The sequence below is a fragment of the Schistocerca piceifrons genome, chromosome 1 (assembly GCF_021461385.2).
Source record: "Schistocerca piceifrons isolate TAMUIC-IGC-003096 chromosome 1, iqSchPice1.1, whole genome shotgun sequence".
NCBI classification, from domain to species: domain Eukaryota; kingdom Metazoa; phylum Arthropoda; class Insecta; order Orthoptera; family Acrididae; genus Schistocerca; species Schistocerca piceifrons.
In genome coordinates this window covers 956519997-956542681 of record NC_060138.1, presented here as the reverse complement: position 1 = coordinate 956542681, position 22685 = coordinate 956519997, and positions in this window count along the sequence as shown.

Below are 22685 nucleotides of genomic sequence, written 5' to 3'. Positions count from 1 at the left end.
AGAAATTATGCTGTCAGTTTCGTGTATTGGTAGACCAGTTTATCAAGCTGCAGTTCATTATGCGGCACAGCCCTCTAGCATGTCATTTCACTGTTTTGAAATGTCTGTTTCATTTCATACACAGTTATATTGTTAAGAATCTGAAACTTACAGACATTTCGTCACACCATTAGAACATCAGTTAGAAAGCAAATCTGGTAAAAAAATTAACGTATTAGTATGCAGTTCGTATCATTCGGTACACCTTCTCAAAAAGCGCTCTTTTTTATTCTATTCGGTGAACATAAGATTTCAAGTCCACTTCGTTACGAACACATAACGGTTTCTTCGATTTTCGGTGCATCAGATAGTATGCATTAATGTGATGTGTTCCTTCAAACGGGCATTGTAAATATAGTTAAATTTTAAATTTCATGGTTCAGTTCGTAAGATTTCTCATGAGTTTTACGAGAACAAAATCTCCAGTTTTGAACTGGATAATTTTGACTTTCTTATCATGCCTCTTAGATCTGGCTTTCGTTTTTTTCTCCTTGCGTTCCCTCTGTAACTCATTCTTTTTGTCCGGTCTCAAGTCTACATACGACGTTAATAGTAAGGTCGCTTCTATTATGCTTTTACTTTTACTATATATCAACATTTCTTCAGGTTTAAAGCCCATGGATTGATGATTTAGTGCACACATGACACATATCTGCCCCACGCCCTCTAATTATGGTGGCAGTATGTGTTCCTGTACACAGTATAATTTCATTTTCCTGATCTTTCCATAATAAGTCTTAAAGAGGTCTAATTTCATCCCAAAGGACGTTTTCTATTTTTACTTTATCTATATTCAGAGGTTTCTATGGGTTTCTTTGGTTGCGAGATATCAGAGTATTTCGCGACCGGAATCCGTTTTTGACCATGTATAGCATCGTCTGGTGGTTCATTCCTCCTTGGATACGTGTTTACCTCTTATTCTTGTGTCATCTAGTGATCCGAAACAATATTTCGTCTTTCATGCCTCGATTTCTGTTAATTCAGTATACTCATCATCCTATCACCAGTAGTAGGAGTAATCCACTAAATTACAGTCCCATATCGTTAACATCGATATGCAGCAGGATTTTAGAACAAATATTCTGTTCGAACATTGTGATTTACCTCGAAGAAAACGGTCTATTGACACACAGTCAACATGAGTTTAGAAAACATCGTTCCTGTGAAACACCATTATCTCTTTATTCACATGATGTGTTGAGTGCTATTGACAAAGGATTTCAGATCGTTTCCGTATTTCTGGTTTTCTGGAAGGCTTTTGACACGGTACCATACAAGCGGCTCGTAGTGAAATTGCGTGCTTATGGAATATCGTCTCAGTTATGTGACTGGATTTGTGATTTCCTGTCAGAGAGGTCACAGTTCGTAGTAATTGAGGGAAAGTCATCGAGTAAAACAGAAGTGAATTCTGGCGTTCCCCAAGGAAGTGTTATAGTCCCTCTATTGTTGCTGATCTATATTAACGACATAGGCGACAATCTGAGTAGCCGTCTTAGATTGTTTACAGATGATACTGTCATTTACCGTCATGTAAAGTCATCAGATGACCAAAATGAATTGCAAAAATATTTAGATAAGATATCTCAATGGTCTGAAAAGTGTCAGTTGACCCTAAATAGCGAAAAGTGTGAGGTCATCCACATGAGTGCTAAAAGGAACTCGTTAAACCTCGGTTACGATGAATCAGTCTAATCTAAAAGCCGTAAATTCAATTAAATACCTAGGTATTAGTATTACGAACGACTTAAATTGTAACGACACATAGAAAATGCTAACCAAATACTGCGTTCTATTGGCAGGACACTTAGAAAATGTAGCATACCTTCTAAGACGACTGCCTACACTATGCTTGTCCGTCCTCTCTTAGAATACTGCCGTGCGGTGAGAGAGCCTTACCAGATAGGACTGGCGGAGTACATCGAAAAAGTTCAAAGAAAGGCAGAACGTTTTGTATTATCACTAAATATTGGAGAGAGTGTCACAGAAATGATACAGGATTTGGGCTGGAAATCGTTAAAAGGAATACGTTTTTCGTTGCGACGGAATCTTCTCACGAAATTCCAATCACCAGCTTTCTCCTCCGAATGTGAAAATATTTTGTTGACATCGACCTACACAGGGAGGAACGATCACCACGATAAAATAAGGGAAATCAGAGCTCGTACGGAAAGATATAGGTGTTCATTCTTTCCGCGCTCTATACAAGATTGGAATAAAAGAGAATTGTGAAGGTGGTTCGATGAACCCTCTGCCAGGCACTTGAATGTGATTTACAGATTATCCATGTAGATTTAGATGTAGATGTAGACCTTTCTGGATCACTGTTCGAACCTAACAGAAACGCTTTTCTTAGACGGACGTTAATTTTCTCATCCGGCTGTATTTTTTTTTTTCCTCTTACTATCGGGCCACATGCTATTTTCGACGTCCCTTTTGCTCATTTGACTACTACCTAACCTTTTGGTCGCATAATCCCGTTTGAAATCCACCCACTCGCACTGTTTTAGACATTGGTAAAGATCATCGATCTGTTCACACCAATTAGTAATCCCTGACACCTCAATTTCGCCAATTTTATCGTTATTCAAACTGTCTTCATTGTTCTCCTCCTCGCCGACTAACATATTCACGTTTACTCGCCGGCCAAAGTGGCCGAGCGGTTCTAGGCACTACAGTTTGGAACCGCGCGACCGCTACGGTCGCAGGTTCGAATCCTGCCTCGGGCTTGGATGTGTGTGATGTACTTAGGTTAGTTAGGTTTAAGTAGTTCTAAGTTCTAGGGGACTCATGACCACAGCGGTTAAGTCCCATAGTGCTCAGAGCCATTTGAACCACGTTTACTCCCATCCTGGTGTCGTTTCCGCCGAGGCAGGTTTATGGCATTCTGCTGTAACGTCCTCACTGTGTTCAGGACGTCCATCTGTTGATCGGTCTGATGCAGTCTTCGCTGGCGGGCTCTCTGTTCGCACGCTATTGTAAGTTGCATCACCTGCCTGCTGTGACTCATTTCTAAGCGAACCTGTCGCTTTGCTTCCAGCGATCTGCTGTACTCCGCAGTCACTCTCGTAAGTATTATTCATTACGTCTACGCTGGCATTGTTTCTTAGAGCAGGAAGATGAAACTATATCCGTGTTAGTTTGACCCACAGCATACGTGGTCCTTAGTTTTCCATGTGGTTGTTGTGGTAATGTCGAGATAAGGTGCAAATCGTCTTCTGCGAAATGCTGAAGTACCTTGACCTTTTGCCCCTACCTTGTTGAACATTAACGCGATGCCTATCGCCGACATTTTGTTCACTGTCATTTTGATTACTACTGTTATTATTCTGGCGATAAAAACGATTACTTCGCCAATGGTCTTCATCCTCTATTCTTTCTAGAATAACAGAAAATCTTTTATGGTTGCTTCCTAGGTGTTTTTTCGAATCCTCTGGTAGCTTTTTCCAGTTAGCATAAAATCTCAGATTCGGAAATTCTGTTTCCTAAGTGAGTTAGTTTTCGGTACCAAGATTCACAGAAATCTGTCATAGAATTTCTGTCCCTATTGTCATGCTGTCTAGACATTAAGAATTCTCGCCATAAATAACTTTGTCTCTCCTCTGAGCAGTATTCCTCGGTGAATTCAGTAAACGTCATCTGATCAATGTTCAGATGTAGTCCCCATCGCTTAACATCATCTGATGAAGCAGTGATAACAACGTTAATCTTTTCCTGATGTCAAAAATTCAAGAAAAATCCTTTCACAGTTTTTCAGAAAATCAGATGGGTGCCATTCAGTACGTCTTTTGGCAGGATCAAAGTGTTTTTCATCATCTAATGGTGTGTCATGAGGTTTTTTACCATTGACACAAAAAGTCTTGTCTCCTATTTTCTTTTCAAGGCTGCATATTTTGTCTTGGATTTGTGAAGTATTTTGGCTACATTTCTGTTCGCCAATAATTACTTGTTTCCTTATTTCTTTTTCAAAGTCAACGACTATCTCTGTCAGTTGTAGTACTTCATTTCTACATTCGTCATCAATTTCGGTTTTCAGACCGAAAACTGTTTCGTCCACTTTCGTTACAACTAAAGGTTCAACCCTTTCTCGAATCTTTATTATTTCTAAACCGAACTTTTCATTGAAATTAATGATCTGCCTCGCATAGTGACCACATTATTATTTATGGAATTTATTTCAAATTTCGTGTCTTTGAGTGCAGAACTTAAAACGCCTACTTTTTCTTCTACCTTTTCGATCAGTTTATTGCTTTTAACTATTGGTCAAATATGGGGTGCCAAGGAAACCTGCTTTCTCTGTTCGCTAGACAACAATTCAAGCAAATCGTATTAATGAAGTTTTATTGCAGTAAGATAAATGACAACGCTTTACATTGGGAATTTACAATGGTATTTCGCAAGCAATGGGGGACAGAAAATATAAGAAAATCTCTTCAGTATACACAATTCCTAATACAAGAGAAACAATATAGTTCCTCAGTCGCTGCTGTAGAGCTCGTAGAACGGCTGGTCTTCAACTGGGCCGTGGCCTGGCGGCGCGGTGCCTTATGTTCTCTTCGCCTAGAGGCCGCTGCTGTTTCGGTGTTGTCGTAGAGAGGAGTCGGTCAGCGCACTATTGGCTGATGTCTTCTGCACAGCCCTCTCTGCTCTACCGTTCCTGACCATCGTGCCAGGGCTTGACTTTTACGCCGGAACATTCTTCCCCCCGAAAGCGACGGACCGTCGTCAAGTAAGAAGTTTCACAACAGCGGGGGAGGAAGGATTCTGCACTGGACCGGAAGCTATGGCTGCATGGGGACGTCAGGCTTCCGGTTGTACCATGCCATCGGAAAATGACCAGAGGCTACGCGTCCACGTCCTATGGCCCATAACCAGATGTAGAAGGCATCGGCTGCGGAAGTGTGGGCGGGTCCAGCTCCATCGGTAGAAGAGAGAAGGCGGAGGAAGCGAAGGCCCCGTCTCCATCGGGCTGTCCCGCGCTACTATGATGACACCCTCGCCGGCCAGTGAGGCCGAGCGGTTCTAGGCGCGTCAGTTTGGAACCGCGAGACCGCCACGGTCGCAGGTTCGAATCCTGCCTCGGGCATGGATGTGTGTGATGTCCTTAGGTTAGTTAGGTTTAAGTAGTTCTAAGTTATAGGGGACTGATGACCTAAGATGTTAAGTCCCATAGTGCTCAGAGCCATTTGAATTTTTTTGATGACACCCTCGGGTGGCTGCAGTGCCCGCGCTGTCCTCGGGATCCGTGATTCTGGGGGAAGAGACATAGAAGGATCGCCGTGCACATGACAGTGGCGAACTTAATTGTGATTACCGTGCCGCAATCCGTCTGGGCCTGAAATGAGGCACATGCAAGTGCCAAGTCGACGAAGGATCTCGCCTCGCACCCACTGTCTGCTGCTGCCAAAATCCCTATAAAACACAATATCATGCGCCGCGAAGCAATACTAGCAGCCTTCCTTCAGCAACGGATGCTGAAGAGGGTGGAGCAGATGGAGCAGTGTGTCCGATGGCGGCAGCCGTGAAGCATCTCTTGGATGGAATGATAGAGGCGAGAAACAGTTGCAGTGCTTGATCCCTGCTGTATGCGGTGCGAAATTTGGTCACCAAATGGTTCAAATGGCTCTGAGCACTATGGGACTTAACGTCTATGGCCATCAGTCCCCTAGAACTTAGAACTACTTAAACCTAACTAATTTAAGGACAGCACACAACACCCAGTCATCACGAGGCAGAGAAAATCCCTGACCCCGCCGGGAATCGAACCCGGGAACCCGGGCGCGGGTAGCGAGAACGTTACCGCACGACCACGAGCTGCGGACGAAATTGGGTCATCGGCTGCTTGAATGTACTGACAAAACGTTCCACTCCGCCGTTTGACTGCGGATGGAACGGTGTACTCGTTAGATGCTGTATGCCACTGTGTTGACAGAATGTTTCAAATTCATTTGACGTGAACTCAGGTCCGCTCTCTGACGCTATGACTTCAGGTAAACCTTCGAGGCAAAGAACAGTAGAAAACATCTAAATTGCGAATACATTGGCACAGCAAAAGAAAACTTGCTATATGAATCAACCACAATCAACCAACGAGTTTTCCAAAAAGGTCCCGCGAAGTCTATGTCCGCACGCTGCCATGGTGATTGCTACTTAGGCCAATCAGGGAATTTTTGTGGCTGAGTGGACTGATTTTCCGCACATGCGTGACACTGTGGTGTCGTCTGTTCTATTTCGGTTTCCATACCCAGCGAAATACAGAGTCGACGCGTTAACTTTTGCGAACTAACAATCCTCCAATGTCGTTGGTGAAGTAACTGCAACACTTCTGTTTGCAAAGATTTAGGGATCAACACACGTGACTGCCCACTGTCATTTTGAGCAAGAATCACGAGGCTATGGCGACGTGCAAATTACAGGCGCACGACAGAGTTCTTTATCCTATGCAATGAGCGAGGCCAAGGTGTGCAAATGTATGTTAGCAAAATCTTCAGATGTCAATCAGCTTCCGTGGCCTGTGCAATTCTCCTATAATTCAGAGGAAAGTATTGAAGCAATTCAGAATCCCGAGCATCGATGGACAACAAGCTGCAATATAGGCGTCAAAGTCTATACCAAGGCCAATCGGAAGACGTGAAAATGAGCCCGTATTACCATGTTTAGCCGTTGGACGATACAATCTCGTACTGGTATGGAGACAACAAGACAGCCCATCATTGCAATTTTTTGGCCGATCGTACAGGAACCGGCTTCGTCGAATGAAACAAGGACTGCTTAAGGTCCGTTACGAAGTAGAATTTTCTGCCATACAAATAGTTGTTGAATTTGGTGACACCTTATTTCCTATAGCCAATGCCTCTTTCTCTATTGTGAATAGTTACAGTGAGCGTTCGACAACACTTTTGATGCGAAAGCAATAGGCACTGAACCCATTCCGTAAGAGGAAGTGTCAACATGCAACACAGCTTGGTTGTCATTGCCAAGGTGAACTATGCAGCCATCACTGAGCAATGCATCTTAATGTTTTTGAAAAACTTCTTGGCACTCACCTGTCGAAACATCGGGAACATCCTTGCGACCCAAGCGATGCAATGTAATTGCGATTTGTGCAGCATTGGGCATGAACCGAATATAAAACACACATCAAAAAAGCTTTGCATGACTTCGGTTCCGAGAGTTACGGAACCTGCACAGAAAATTGGAATAGAGATCAACATAAACATCATTTCCGACCTTTTTATTGCTCATGAAAGCCACAGATAGAATGTTGTGCCACCATACAGCGGGACCTTCAGAGGTGGTGGTCCAGACTGCTGTACACTCCGGTACCTCTAATACCCAGTAGCACGTCCTCTTGCATGATGGATGCCTGTATTCGTCGTTGCATACTATCCATAAGTTCGCCAAGGCACTGTTGGTCCAGATTGTCCCACTCCTCAACGGCGATTCGGTGTAGGTCCTCAGAGTGGTTGGTAGGTAACGTCGTCCATAAACAGCCCTTCTCAATCTATCCCAGGCATGTTTAATAAGGTTCATGTCTGGAGAACATGCTGGCCACTTTAGTCGAGTGATGTTATCCTGAAGGAAGCCATACACAAGATGTGCATGATGGGGCCGTGAGGTTTCGTCCATGAAGGATGCCTCACCAATATGCTGCCAACATGGCTGCACTATCGGTCGGAGGATGGCATTACATATCGTACAGCCGTTACGGCGCCTTCCATGATCACAAGCGGCGTACATCGGCCCTACATAATGCCACCCCAAAACAGCAGGGAACCTCCACCTTGCTGCACTCGCTGGACAGTGTGTCTAAGGCGATCCGCCTAACCGTTTGCCGCCGCACACGTCTCCGACGATTTTCTGGTTGAAGGCATATGCGACACTCATCGTTGAAGAGAACGTGTTGCCAATCCTGAGCGCTCCATTCGGCATGTTGTTGGGCCCATCTGTATCGCGTTGCACGGTGTCGTGGTTGCAAAGATCCTCGCCACGGACAACGGGAGTGAAGCTGCGCAACTTTCAGTCTATTGCGCACAGGTTGAGTCGTAACACGATGTCCTGTGGCTGCACAAAAAGCATTATTCCTGTCCATTATTGCTGTCAGGGTTCCTCCGAGCCAATATCCGTACGTAGCCGTCATTCACTGCATTAGCAGCTCTTGGGCGGCCTGAGAGAGGTATGTCATCGACAGTTCCTGTCTCTCTGTATCTCTTCCATGTCCAAACAACATCGCTTTGGTCCACTCCGAGGCGCCTGGACAATTCCCTTGTTGAGAGCCCTACCTGGAACAAAGTAACAATGCGGAAGCGATCGAACCTCGGTTTCGACCGTCTAGGCAAGGTTGAACTACAGACAACACGAGCTGTGTATTTCGTTCCTGGTCGAATCACTGGAACTGATCGGCTGTCGGACCCCCTCCGTCTAATAGGCGTTGCTCATGCATGATTGTTTACATATTTGGGTGGGTTTAGTGACATCTCTGACCAGTCAAAGGGACTGCGTCTGTGATATAATACCCGCAGTCAACGTCTGTCTTCAGGAGTTCTGGGAACTGGGGTGATGCAAAACTTTTTTTGGTGTGTGTAGCAATTTTGTGACTTTACAAGGAGGTGGTAAATCCCGTATGGCTAATAAATGCGACTGAAGGGGATGTACACCTTGACTGTTTATGACATGACCAAGATACTGAAGATACTGTAACTCAGGTTTAAAAAAATCACACTTTCCCAGTCTACACTTTAGCCCTGCATCAGATAACACACGAAGCAAAGCATGCAAATTTGCACAAAGTAACAATGCGGAAGCGATCTAACCGCGCTTTTGACCATCTAGGCAAGGTTGAACTACAGACAACACGAGCCGTGTACTTCGTGTTGTCTGTAGTTCAACCTTGCCTAGACGGTCAAAACCGCGGTTCGATCACTTCCGAATTGTTACTTTGTGCAGAATTTTACATTTGAACAGTGCGGCACTTGAGCAGTCAGCTGTTCCAAACACCGTTGGAAAATGGCGAGCGCGGGAGTACTGTCAAAAGGCAAACGCAAATATTTAATGAAACCTAAATGAGTGTTCACCACACACTTTTTGAGAGTTATCATCTAGTGGTGTTTGAAGATATATTTGAAAAATAGCGAAGAGTGCTTAATCTGTCCATGGGATCCTGTGGGCGTGGCAATGGGTAAGTATCAATGACAGTTTGCGAGATGACTGTAAAGTCAACACAGAGGCGAAAGCTACCTGGAGGTCTGAGGAGCCAAACCAGTGGACTTGCCCATTGGCTAGCTGATATGGACGCAATAACTCCTATATCTTGCAATTCTTTAACTACAGCAGCGACTTTGTCCCTTAATGCAATGTGAGGGATCTTGCCCGACTCGTCTCTTATAGGGTGCCTAAGGGAGGCTGCATTCTCGGAATGCAATATAACAACTCAAGCAAGTATCATTAGTAGTTTTATTTCAGTAAAGCAGGTTGGCAATAGTTAACTTGAATGTACAAAGGTGTCGCAAGCGATGGGTGACATGAAACATAAATCAGAGTTCTTGCTGTACACAACGTTCAAAAAAGCAATGGGTATGGATCACTACAATCTGTTATCGTAGCACTCTCTGCAAGGCCGTTCTAATACTCTGCGAATCCTGCCCACTAATGTCCGCTACTGAGCACAATGTCCGGCCGGGGCTGGCAGGAGCGGCGCTTATATTCACTTCTTGCAGAGGTCACTCGTGTCATCCCTCAGTGCTTGCCATAGGGTTATTGCCTGACGTCGCCGCGCCGCCTTGTCTGGTCTTGCTCCTCTTCGTTCCGGCGCTTGTGGTTACGCCAGTACACAATGGGAACAGTTCTGGCCGTGCAAAATTTCTCTGAGCTTTCATTGTCTTTGAGACAACAGAAAACAGTAGCGGGAATTCTTTCAGCAAGCTAGCTACACATCTTTTGAACTGAATGCAGACACTGACAACAAATTTTCCTGAATATTAAAACCAAACAAATCAAATGAATCAATGCCAAATATGTTCTCACAGTCGCGTGACTGGAGCACAGTGAAAGTTACAGTTCGCATGTGCATGCGATGCTGGCAGGCAAAGTTAAAAAAAATGTTTCAAATGGCTCTGAGCACTATGGGACTAAACACCTGAGGGTATCAGTCCCTTACAACTTAGAACTACTTAAACCTAACTAACCTAAGGACATCACACACAGCATGCCCGAGGCAGGATTCGAACCTGCGACCGTAGAGGTCGCGTGTTTCCAGACTGGAGCGCCTAGAACCGCTCGGCCATATCGGCCGGCTGTAGACAAAGTAAAATTTCCGAGAACGGTAATGTCTTGTTCATTATAAGCCGTCAGGTGCGTGCTAATTTTAGACTGGCGTGGGGAGCCTAACAGTTCATATGTGCTACGCTTTAGCCATGTAGCAGAGGCACCCGTGTTCAGCTGAGATTTCACACGTTTTCCACTAATATGGAGATGTACAATAAGCATGTAGGACTGGCGTAGCACTGAATAAATTGTTCGCTTACTAGTTTTGCTAATGTCTGCAGTAGGTTTTGAATACACTGCATTAATTACATGAGTCTTGTGACTGGATTTTTGTGAGTGGGTAGAATGTGAACGTTAGTTCCGTTGTGAACATACGTATTTTACATGACCTCTCTTGCCACAAGCGTAACACTGTGCTTGTCGGTATGTGACAAACCATCTTGTACCACGAATGCCTGTCTTTGCTTAAGTGCTCCCCGGTGTCTGTGTCTTGGCGACTGTCTGACTTTAAACGGAGCAACCCTTTCACCCATTTTAGAGTGAAGCTAACACTTGAATTAAGACACACCTATCTGGCTTTTGAGAAGATCTCTCTCGTACAACGCAGTTATAATTATTCCCTCTTATCCTGCATATTGCACGACAGTGTTAGAGAACTTTAGATACGTCTGGCCATTGCTCAGTACTTCAGTATCTCATTTCTCTCCACTTACGACTCATATAGCTTAAGATATCCGTGGATCATGCCCATTTTTCCCTCTATAGTTTACACCTCTCATATTGCTTTCTGTTAGCAAAATGAGTTTTTCTGTATACATAACATAAAACAAGACATTAGGTGGGGTTACTGCTCCGAGCTAATGAGATTAGTAGAGGAGAGGAAATCGTGCAAGACCATCATCCCAGAGACTTAAAAGTGCCAAAATTTTCTGTGATCCACCATCAAAACACAATAGGAAACTTCTATTATACCAACGGTCTTCAAAATTCTGTTTCGCAGTGTACAGTCCAATGCAGAGTGAGAGAACCGTCTGCTCGTTGTATCATTTCTTCCATGGTTTTTAGTCCCAAAAAGTAAGCAGGTGTGAAGTTTGTAAGGTTGGAGAGAGGTATTTGCCGAAGCGATTTGAGGAGTCATTTTTCCTTCCTGGATGGCCCAATCAGTATGCGCATTTCCAACGAATTGCAATTTCGAGGTTCTGATCTCGATCAAACATAGAGAGTTTGTGTGTCAGTGAATTTCAGCACTACGCTTCATCTTCTTCATAAAATGATCGTTCAGAAACTCCTATTGTCAGACATTTAGCGAGAACAAATCGACAGATTTAAAAATAAAGGAAATGACGGGGGAAGATTATCAACAAATTTAAGCTCGTTAACGACGCAGTCAGAAAAACGAATTACTCTTATTCATTACGTGAATCTTCCACTTCCCATGTTTCATCTGCATCTACATTTATACTCCACAAGGCACCCAACGGTGTGTGGCGGAGGGCACTTTATGTGCAACTGTCATTATCTCCCTATCCTGTTCCAGTCGCATATGGTTCGCGGGAAGAACGACTGCCGAAAAGCCACCGTGCGCGTTCGAATCTCTCTAATTTTACGTTCGTGATCTTCTTTGGAGATATAAGTAGAGTTAAGCAATATATTCGATACCTCATCCAGAAACGCACCCTCTCGAAACCTGAACAGCAAGCTACACCGCGATGCAGAGCGCCTCTCCTGCAGAGTCTGCCACTTCAGTTTGCTAAACATCTCCGTAACGCTATCACGCTTACCAAATAACCCTGTGACGAGACGCGCCGCTCTTCTGTGGATCTTCTCTATCTCCTCCTGTCAACCCGACCTGGTACGGATCCCACACTGGTGAGCAATACTCAAATTTAGGTCGAACTAGTGTTTTGTAAGCCACCTCCTTTGTTGATGGACTACATTTTCTAAGGACTCTCCCATTGAATCTCAACCTGGCACCCACCTTACCAACAATTAACTTTATATGATCATTCCACTTCAAATCGTTCCGTACGCATACACCCAGATATTTTACAGAAGTAACTGCTACCAGTGTTTGTTCCGCTATCATACAATAATACAATAAAGATCCTTATTTCCATGTATTCGCAATACATTACATTTCTCTATGTTAAGAGTCAGTTGCCGCTCCCGGCACCAAGTGCCTATCCGCTGCAGATCTTCCTGCATTTCGCTGCAATTTTCTAATGCTGCAACTTCTCTGTACAATACAACATCATCCGCGAAAAGCCTCATGGAACTTCCGACACTATCTACTAAGTCATTAATATATATTGTGTAAAAGAAATTGTCGGATAACACTCCCCTGTGGCACGCCAGAGGTTACTTTAACGTCTGTAGACGTCTCTCCATTGATAACAACATGCTGTGTTCTGTTTGCTAAAAACTCTTCAATCCAGCCACACAGCTGCTCTGATATTCCGTAGGCTCTTACTTTGTTTATCAGGCGACAGTGCGGAACTGTATCGAACGCCTTCCGGAAGTCAAGGAAAATGGCATCTACCTGGGAGCCTGTATCTACTATTTTCTGGGTCTCATGAACAAACAAAGCGAGTTGGGTCTCACAATCGCTGTTTCCGGAATCCATATTGATTCCTACAGAGTAGATTCTGGGTTTCCAGAAACGACATGATACGCGAGCAAAAAACATGTTCTAAAATTCTACAACAGATCGATTTCAGAGATATAGGCCTATAGTTTTGCGCATCTGCTCGACGACTCTTCTTGAAAACTGGAACTATCTGTGCTCTTTTCCAATCATTTGGAACCTTCCGTTCGTCTAGAGACTTGCGGTACACGGCTGTTAGAAGGGGGGGGGGGGGGGGGGGGGGCAAGTTCTTTCGCGTACTCTGTGTAGAATCGAATTGGTATCCCGTCAGGTCCAATGGACATTCCTCTGTTGAGGATTTCAGTTGCTTTTCTATTCCTTGGACACTTATTTCGATATCAGCCATTTTTTCGTTCGTGCGAGGATTTAGAGAGGGAACTGCTGTGAGAGGAGCATTTCATGTAGCATCGCTTCAGACAACCGTGTAGACCAGGCGGCATCGGTTCGGGAGACTTGCAGGGCATTACGGTGACGGTGTAACTCACTTTTCTCTGATCGCAGTCAATCAGCTATGTAAATGAGCAGCTACATTGACTTACATCTCACTCTTTACGATACGACATTCGTAAAGGGAAGTCCGTTGAGAGGAGAGGCGGCGGCCAGGATGATGGCTCGCACGGCCGCCTCCGGTGGTAATTAGATGAGGCTGACGCAGCTCGACGCCGCCCGGACCGCAAGTTGGCAAGCAGCGCTGCGCAGCCAATTAGCAAATGCAGCGCCAGCCAGGCCTTTGTAGCGCATCGCGTGTGGCTCCCCGGTCTGGCGCGGCGCTGCCCGGCGAGGCGAGCTGGCAGCCAGGGAGCGGGCCGCTGAGTTGTGAACAGGCAGCGGCGGAGCCATTACCGCTCTGCACCAGAGCGCCGCGCCGAACAGGTCCGTTCCACGGAGAAGGCGGTAAAGGTTGCGGGCGAAGGACGGCGCGGCGTGATCGAGCGTTTGCACTACGCTGCACGAGGCTACCTCACTAGTGGAGAAGTTACTGAGAGCCACGCCATCACACACTTATACACACTACCGACCATTAAAATTGCTACACCAAGAAGAAATGCAGCTGATAAACAGGTATTCATTGGACAAATATATAGCACTAGAACTGACATGTAATTACATTTTCACGCAATTTGGGTGCATAGATCCTGAGAAATCAGTACCGAGAACAACCACCTGTGGCCATAATAATGGCCTTGATACGCCTGGGCATTGGGTCAAACACGATACCACAGTTCATCAAGAGTAGTCAGTGGCGTATTGTAACGGGCCAGTTGCTCGGCCACCATTGACCAGACGTTTTCAATTGGTGAGAGATCTGGAGAATGTGCTGACCATGGCAGCAGTCGAACATTTTCTGTATCCAGAAAGGCCCGTACAGGATCTGCAACATGCGGTCGTGCATTATCCTGCTGAAATGTAGGGTTTCGCAGGGATCGAATGAAGGGTAAAACCACGGGTCGTAACACATCTGAAATGTAATGTCCACTGTTCAAAGTGCCGTCAATGCGAACAAGAGATGACCGAGACGTTTAACCAATGGCACCCCATACCATCACGCCTGGTGATACGCCAGTATGGCGATGAGGAACACACGCTTCCAATGTGCGTTCACTGCGACGTCGCCAAACACGGATGCGACCATCATGATGTTGTAAACAGAACCTGGATTCATCCGAAAAACTGATGTTTTGCCATTCGTGCACCCAGGTTCGTCGTTGAGTATACCATCGCAGGCGCTCCTGTCTGTGATGCGGCGTCAAGGGTAACCGCAGCCATGGTCTCGAGCTGATAGTCCCTGCTGCTACAAACGTCGTCGAACTGTTAGTGCAGATGGTTGTTGTCTTGCAAACGTCCCCATCAGCTGACTCAAGGATCGAGACGTGGCAGCACGATCCGTTACTGCCATGCAGATAAGATGGCTGTCACCTCGACTGCTAGTGTTACGACGCCGTTGCGATGCAGCACGCCGTTCCGTATTACCCTCCTGAACCCACCGATTCCATAACAGCTAACAGGCTTTGGATCTCGAACAACGCGAGCAGCAATGTCGCGATACGATAAAACGCAATCGTGATAGGCTACAATCCGACCTTTATCAAAGTCGGAAACGTGATGGTACGCATTTCACCTCCTTACACGAGGCATCACAACAAAGTTTCACCAGGCAACGCCGGTCAACTGCTGTTTGTGTATGAGAAATCGGTTGGAAACTTTCCTCATGTCAGCACGTTGTAGGTGTCGCCACCGGCGCCAACCTTGTGTGAATGCTCTGAAAAGCTAATCATTTGCATATCATACCATCTTCTTCCTTCCAACCGATACGGTCACGACCCCCGTGTGAGAATGCGAGCCTGCCGTAGTGGCCGAGCGGTTCTAGACGCTACAGTGTGGAACCGCGCGACCGCTACGGTCCCAGGTTCGAATCCTGCCTCGCGAATGGATGTGTGTGAAGTCCTTAGGTTAGTTAGGTTTAAGTAGTTCTAAGTTCTAGGGGACTGACGATCTCAGAAGTTAAGTCCCATAGTGCTCTGAGCCATCTTCTTCCTGTCGGTTAAATTTCGCGTCTATAACACGTCATCTTCGTGGTGTAGCAGTTTTAATGACCAGTACTGTACATCACCAAAAGAATTTTTTTAATAAATATTTACCAACGCATAATGAAGAATGAATACCCAGTACATCACAGGTAGTGATACTTTTTATTTATTTATTTTATTTATTTATTTATTGTTCCGTGGGACCACATTTAGGAGAAGTCTCCATGGTCATGGAACGAGTCAATACATGAAATTATAACACGATTGTAGAAACAGATAAAATGAAATATAAGAAACATATTCAGGCGACAAGTCGTTAGTTTAAATAAAGAAAATCAAAAATGTACACTGGAATTTGCTTAATTTTGTATCTCTTCCAGGAGCTCCTCGACAGAATAGAAGGAGTGAGCCATGAGGAAACTCTTCAGTTTAGACTTAAAAGTGTTTGGGCTACTGCTAAGATTTTTGAGTTCTTGTGGTAGCTTATTGAAAATGGATGCAGCAGAATACTGCACTCCTTTCTGCACAAGAGTCAAAGAAGTGCATTCCACATGCAGATTTGATTTCTGCCTAGTATTAACTGAGTGAAAGCTGCTAACTCTTGGGAATAAGCTAATATTGCTAACAACAAACGACATTAAAGAAAATACATACTGTGAGGGCAATGTCAAAATTCCCAGACTATTGAATAGGGGTCGACAAGAGGTTTTCGAACTTACACCATACATAGCTCGCACAGCCCGTTTTTGAGCCAAAAATACCCTTTTTGAATCAGAAGAATTACCCCAAAAAATAATACCATATGACATAAGCGTATGAAAATATGCGAAGTATACTACTTTTCGTGTTGAAATGTCACTTATTTCAGATACTGTTCTAATGGTAAATAAAGCGGCATTTAGTTTCTGAACAAGATACTGAACATGGGCTTTCCACAACAGCTTACTATCTATCTGTACGCCTAGGAACTTGAACTGTTCCGTCTCGCTTATAACATGCCCATCCTGTCTGATTAAAATGTCAGTTCTTGTTGAATTGTGGGTTAGAAACTGTAAAAACTGAGTCTTACTGTGATTTAGCATCAAATTATTTTCCACAAGCCACGAACTTATATCATGAACTACATTATTTGATAATGTTTCAATATTACACACAAGATCCTTCACTACCAAGGTGGTGTCATCAGCAAACAGAAATATTTTTGAATCACCTGTAATACTAGAAGGCATATCATTTACATAAATAAGGAACAGCAGTGGCCCCAGCACCGACCCTTGGGGAACGCCCCATTTAACAGTGCCCCATTGGGACTGAACATCATTACCACTCTCAATATTGCGGAGGATTACCTTCTGCTTTCTGTTCTTAAAGTAAGAGGCGAACCAATTGTAAGCTACTCCCCTTACTCCATAATGTTCCAACTTCTGCAGTAATATTTTGTGGTCAACACAGTCAAAAGCCTTCGTTAAATCAAAGAAAACACCTAACGTTCGCAACCTTTTATTTAATCCGTCCAAAACCTCACAGAGAAAAGAGACTATAGCATTTTCAGTTGTTAAGCCATTTCTAAAACCAAACTGTACATTTGACAGCAAATTATGTGAATTTAAATGCTGCAGTAACCTTGTATACACAACCCTCTCAATAACTTTAGCAAACACCGATGGCATAGAAATAGGTCTATAATTGTCAACATTATCCCTGTCTCCCTTTTTATAAAGTGGCTTCACTACCGAGTACTTTAATCGGTCAGGAAACCGACCACTCCTAAAGGAAAAATTGCAGATATGGCTAAGTACTGAGCTAACAAACGTGGAACAATACTTCAGTATTCTGCTAGATACCCCGTCATATCCATGAGAGTTCTTGGTCTTTAGTGATTTAATTATTAACTCAATCTCCCTCTTGTCAGTATCATGGAGGAGCATTTCAGGTGACAGTCTCGGAACACTTTTTTCTAAGAGCGCTATATGATTCCCTGCTGGGACTAGGTTTCTATTTAGTTCACCTGCTATATTCAGGAAGTGATTATTAAGTACTGTACATATATGCGACTTATCAGTAACACGGACATCTCCACTACGCACTGATTCTATATTCTCGACCTGTCTCTGCAGACCAGCCACTTCCTTTACGACTGACCATATGGTTTTAATTTTATCCTGAGACTTAGCTATTCTATCTGCATACCACATACTTTTTGCCTTCCTAATAACTTTTTTAAGCACCTTACAATACTGTTTGTAATGGGCTGCTGCATTTAGATTTTGACTGATTCTAACGTTTTGATATAATTGCCACTTTGTTCTACAAGATATTCTTATCCCTTTAGTCAGCCACCCAGGCTGCCTGTTTGTGCTAGTACCCTGTTTTGAACGTTTTAACGGAAAGCAACTTTCAAAGAGCACGAGAAAAGTCTTGAGGAAAGCATTATATTTATCGTCTACTGTATCAGCACTATAAACATCTTGCCACTCTTGTTCCTTGATAAGGTTTACAAAAGTCTGTACAGCAACTGGATCAGCTTTCCTAAAACGTTGGTAACTATATTTAACATGTGTTGCAGCACAAAAAACTTTTAGACTTAAAATTTGTGCATCATGATCTGAAAGGCCATTCACCTTTTTGCTAACAGAATGCCCTTCTAATAATGACGAATGAACAAAAATATTGTCTATGGTTGTTCTACTGTTCCCTTGCACTCTCGTTGGAAAGAATACGGTTTGCATAAGATTATATGAATTAAGGAGGTCTACCAGCATCCTTTTCCTTGCACAGTCACTTATACAATTAATATTGAAGTCACCACATATAACTAACTTTTTGTATTTCCTATAAAGTGAACCAACAACCTCCTCTAGCTTTAGCAAAAATGTTGTGAAATCGGAGTCTGGGGATCTATAAATAACAACAGTAAGAAGTTTAGCTCCACTAAATTTAACCACACCTGCACAACATTCAAACACCTTTTCAGTGCAGTACTTTGAAACATCAATTGACTCAAATGGGATACCGTTTTTCACATACATGGCTACTCCCCCACACCGCAAAGAGCTCCTAGAAAAGCTGCCAGCCAACCTGTATCCTGGTAAAGGAAGCCTCTGAATTATCTCCTTATTTAAGAAGTGTTCAGATATACCAATAATTTCAGAGTCAACATCTATAAGCAGTTCACTAACTTTATCTCTAATACCTTGTATATTTTGATGAAATATACTAATTCCCTCATTAATCGGATACCCAAGCTTTGTAGAAAGTGGTTTCTTTGTTAGAGAGACTTCCCTTAAGCAGGAATGCCTATCAGCTGACTTCAATCTAAAAAAGGTACAGCTCTAACACCCACAACTACCGGAATTTTCCCATGAGTGATCCCACCACCCCCACCTATGCTGTCACCTATAAGTTTTGCCAACCTCCCCTTCCCATACCTGTTGAGGTGCAGGCCATGTCTAGTGAAACCCGTCCTACTGATAGACTCCACCGACACCACTGAAATGTGACTCATGCCTTCTGTCATCAGCGCACCCCCAAGTCTCATGTTATTACGCCTGACGGCTGTATTAAGATGAGGCCGATCGTGACGCTGAAACAGTTCCACGAAATGCACATTCGTGTTGCCAGTCTGAGTGGCTATCTTTTCCAGGTCACCATCTATGTCATACTTCCCATCCCTATCAATACTATTACCAGCCCCACCCACAATCACTACCTGATCCTCTTTAGTAAAATCCCTACATAACCCCCCTATGTTAAAAGTCACCTGAGCCAATCCTGCATTAGGCTTCACAATGCTGGTGACCTGGTACTCACTCCCCAAAACTTCCTGCAACTGCTGGCCTACACCTCTACCATGAGAACTACCTAACAGCAGAACCTTCTTCTTTCTCTTAGACTTTGCAACTGTCCTAGCCACCGTAACTGCTGAGGTCTGCTGCATACTTCCTACATCTACAGCTACTAGAGATTCCTCTCCACTAGACTCTGACAGTTGGTCATATCTATTACAAACACCAATAGTAAAACTATCTGAAAATCTCCTTCTCCTAGCAGATCTCTTGCCAACAGCCAGCTCCCATTCCCCAACTCCCTTCTCCCTCCTCATCCTATCTAGCTCCTCCTGTGCGTTTTTCAACTGCACCTGAAGGGCACAGATCTTACGCTCCTGCTCCTCTATCAACTTACTCTTGCTACATAACCTGCAGTTCCAGGAGAGGATCTCACCAGAATGCCCACTGGCTTCCCCACTGCATTCCCCCCAGTGAAAATACTTCGAACAAGTCTCACACCGCAATCCACTACTCACGAACCTACGGCAAAGCCCACACTTCTCACTCATGGTAAAATTTTACAATTATTGAAACAAGAAAACAACTTTATCTAAGTTCCGCTACTACAATAAGAAGATGTTAAAAACTGACTACAATAATGACAAACTTGCTCTACAAGGGAAGTAACTACTATTATTGACAGTATTAATCAACAACAAATGAGAATATAACAAAATACTAACACAGAAAGAAAATCAAACGTCTAATGACAGTAACGAAACTGAAAGCAGTTCGCAAAAATTTCTTCTGAAGTTGTTTCACCGGAAAACACCAAGAACACCGGTTGAAGACTACTAAAGTTCCTAAATAAACTACTATACACAAACAATTAATTAGTACTTAGCTTTCGATGCGCCGCTACAGCTGCAACTGGTCAGCGCGGAATGTAAACACGGGTAAGAGGTTAAGTTGCTCGATACGAAACACTCACAAATATCAGGCCACAACACAAGAAATGCAGAGGTGAATGAAGAAACCACTAATAAGTCACTTATATAGTAAATATTATCACAAAAACAGTTAAAATATATATCTGAAACCTAAAAATAGATGAAAACTTAGAGAGCGATCTCACACGCAGTCACGCGCTTATGACGTCTTCTGACATAGTTTATCATGCAGTTTGCGTGACAGGGAAACGAAATTGGTGTGGATGGAATCCCCACGGGATTTATCTTTTAAGTCTGTAAATACGTCCTCGATCTTGTTGCGTCCCTTTATTTGTAAATATCCGTATTGATCACATAAATTATACAGTTCACTTTATCGGTTTGGGCCATTGCCATCTTCAGATTTGTTACAAGTAGGGAAACTGAGAGGTAATCAACTAAGTTTAATTAGCCGAAGCAAAATCCAGCAGGCCTAGTGATACATATTTTATTTATCGTACTGCATACATTGCTATTCTTATATACTTTAAATAGAATTCAACTTCAAATTGACATTCAGGCATTGAATATAATCGATATCCCCCTCCGTCGTAGCTAGGAAGTCGATTAAGGTTCCCTTGTAAGCTCGAGCTGGGCATTCTTCTGCTGTGTGCTGGACTGTTTGTTTTTCAGCACCGCAGTCGCCATTTGGAGTTGGTATCTTTCCCTGTTTGTAGAGGGCGGTAGCACTTGTTCCGTGGCCAGTGCGTATGCGGTTTAAAGTTGTCCACATTTTCCGTGCATTTTGCGTGGCTGACTGAAGCCGGGCAGCTCCTCATTTATCATGAAGCTTTCGTATTTAGGTGGGCACTGTTCTCGCCACTGTTGTTGCCAGAGATTCTTGATGTCAAAGTTGCAAGTCGTCACCTCCTAAGCAGTGAGTAGCGGTGGCTCTCTCAATTTAGGTTTTTCTTCACCCCAGGTCAACTGTATCATTATGTATGGGCAACTGAGGGTTATTAATTACCTTGTAATACTCTCTGAGGAGAGCATCTTTTTCGCCGTATCTATGGTGGTGCTATATGGCTCAGGGTTGGCAGCCAGACGGTGGGGTTAGAGTTTGCTGTGCCGCTGATGACGCGTATGGTGTCGTTCAATATCACATCAGTTCTGTTTGTGTACGGGCTATTAATGCACACTGGACTGCAATATTCTGCCAATGAGTAGACCAGCGCAACTGCTGATGTGCTGAGTGTATCTGTTGTGGAGCCCCAAGTAGTGCTTCACAATTTGTGGGTGATGATGTTTCTTGTCCCCATTTTGCCTGTAGTCTTTGTCAGGTGCTTCTTGTAAGAGTGCATTCCGTCCAGTGTAGCTCCTGGATATCTGGGGCAGTTATGGTTGACCCGTTTCCCTTCAAAGATCACATCGTGCTGTCTTCTTGCTGAGTAGTTGCAAAATACTACTATTATACTTCGGTCTTGTTCAGGTTTGCCTGCATTCTGCTTTTGCGAAAGTAGCCACTCAGTGACTTTAGATCGGAGCACAGGATGTCTTCAATGGCTTCAAATGTTCCTTGTTGTACACCTAGAACCCAGGCGTCCGCGTTGCCATCTTCCTAGATATATGTTTGGAATGTCGGAGATGTAAATGTTGAACAACAGTGGGCAAGGGCTTAAACCTGTGGTGACCCTTTGTCGAGTACCGTTGTGGACCTCTTTCTTTCTTTCTTTCTTTCTTTCTCCCAGCAAGCAAGTTTTCGGCCAGTCTGATAGTATTGCTACATGGAATCATTTGAATTAGTTTGTTCAGAAATGGTTCAAATGGTTCTGAGCACTATGGGACTTAACATCTATGGTCATCAGTCCCCTAGAACTACTTAAACCTAACTAAGGACATCACACACATCCATGCCCGAGGCAGGATTCGAACCTGCGACCGTAGCAGTCACGCGGTTCAAACTGAAGCGCCTAGAACCGTACGGCCACACCGGCCGGCAATTAGTTTGTACAACAGCCCTTGTCTCCAGGCAGTGTCATAGGTTGGGCTCAGATTTATAAATGCAGTTGATGTTTTTTGCTTTTTCTCGTTGCCTGCCCCTATATTGGATGTCAGGGAAAGGACTTGGTTAGTGCAGCATCTATTAGGTCGGAATCTTGCTTGTTCGTCTGGGAATGATTCCAACATTTTTGGGATAAGTGTGTTATATAGTATTCTCTGGAGCAGCTTATATATGATACTGAGCAATGCGACTGGTCTATAACTCTTTGGCTGGTCGCTTGGTTTCTTCGCCTTAAGCAGTGCGATGATCTTTGAGATCTTCATTTTCTGTGGTATACTCCCTGTCGTCATTACATTTGTATAAGCCTATACATACAATTTTTTGGAGTGTTTCCTACAGTGAAGAAGGAATTCCCGTTGTATTCAATCCGATTCAGGTGCTTTTCCTGCCTTATCGTTCTTCAGCGCGTCTCTGATTTCAGTGGTGATAAATTTGAAAGAATATTGCTCCAAAGAT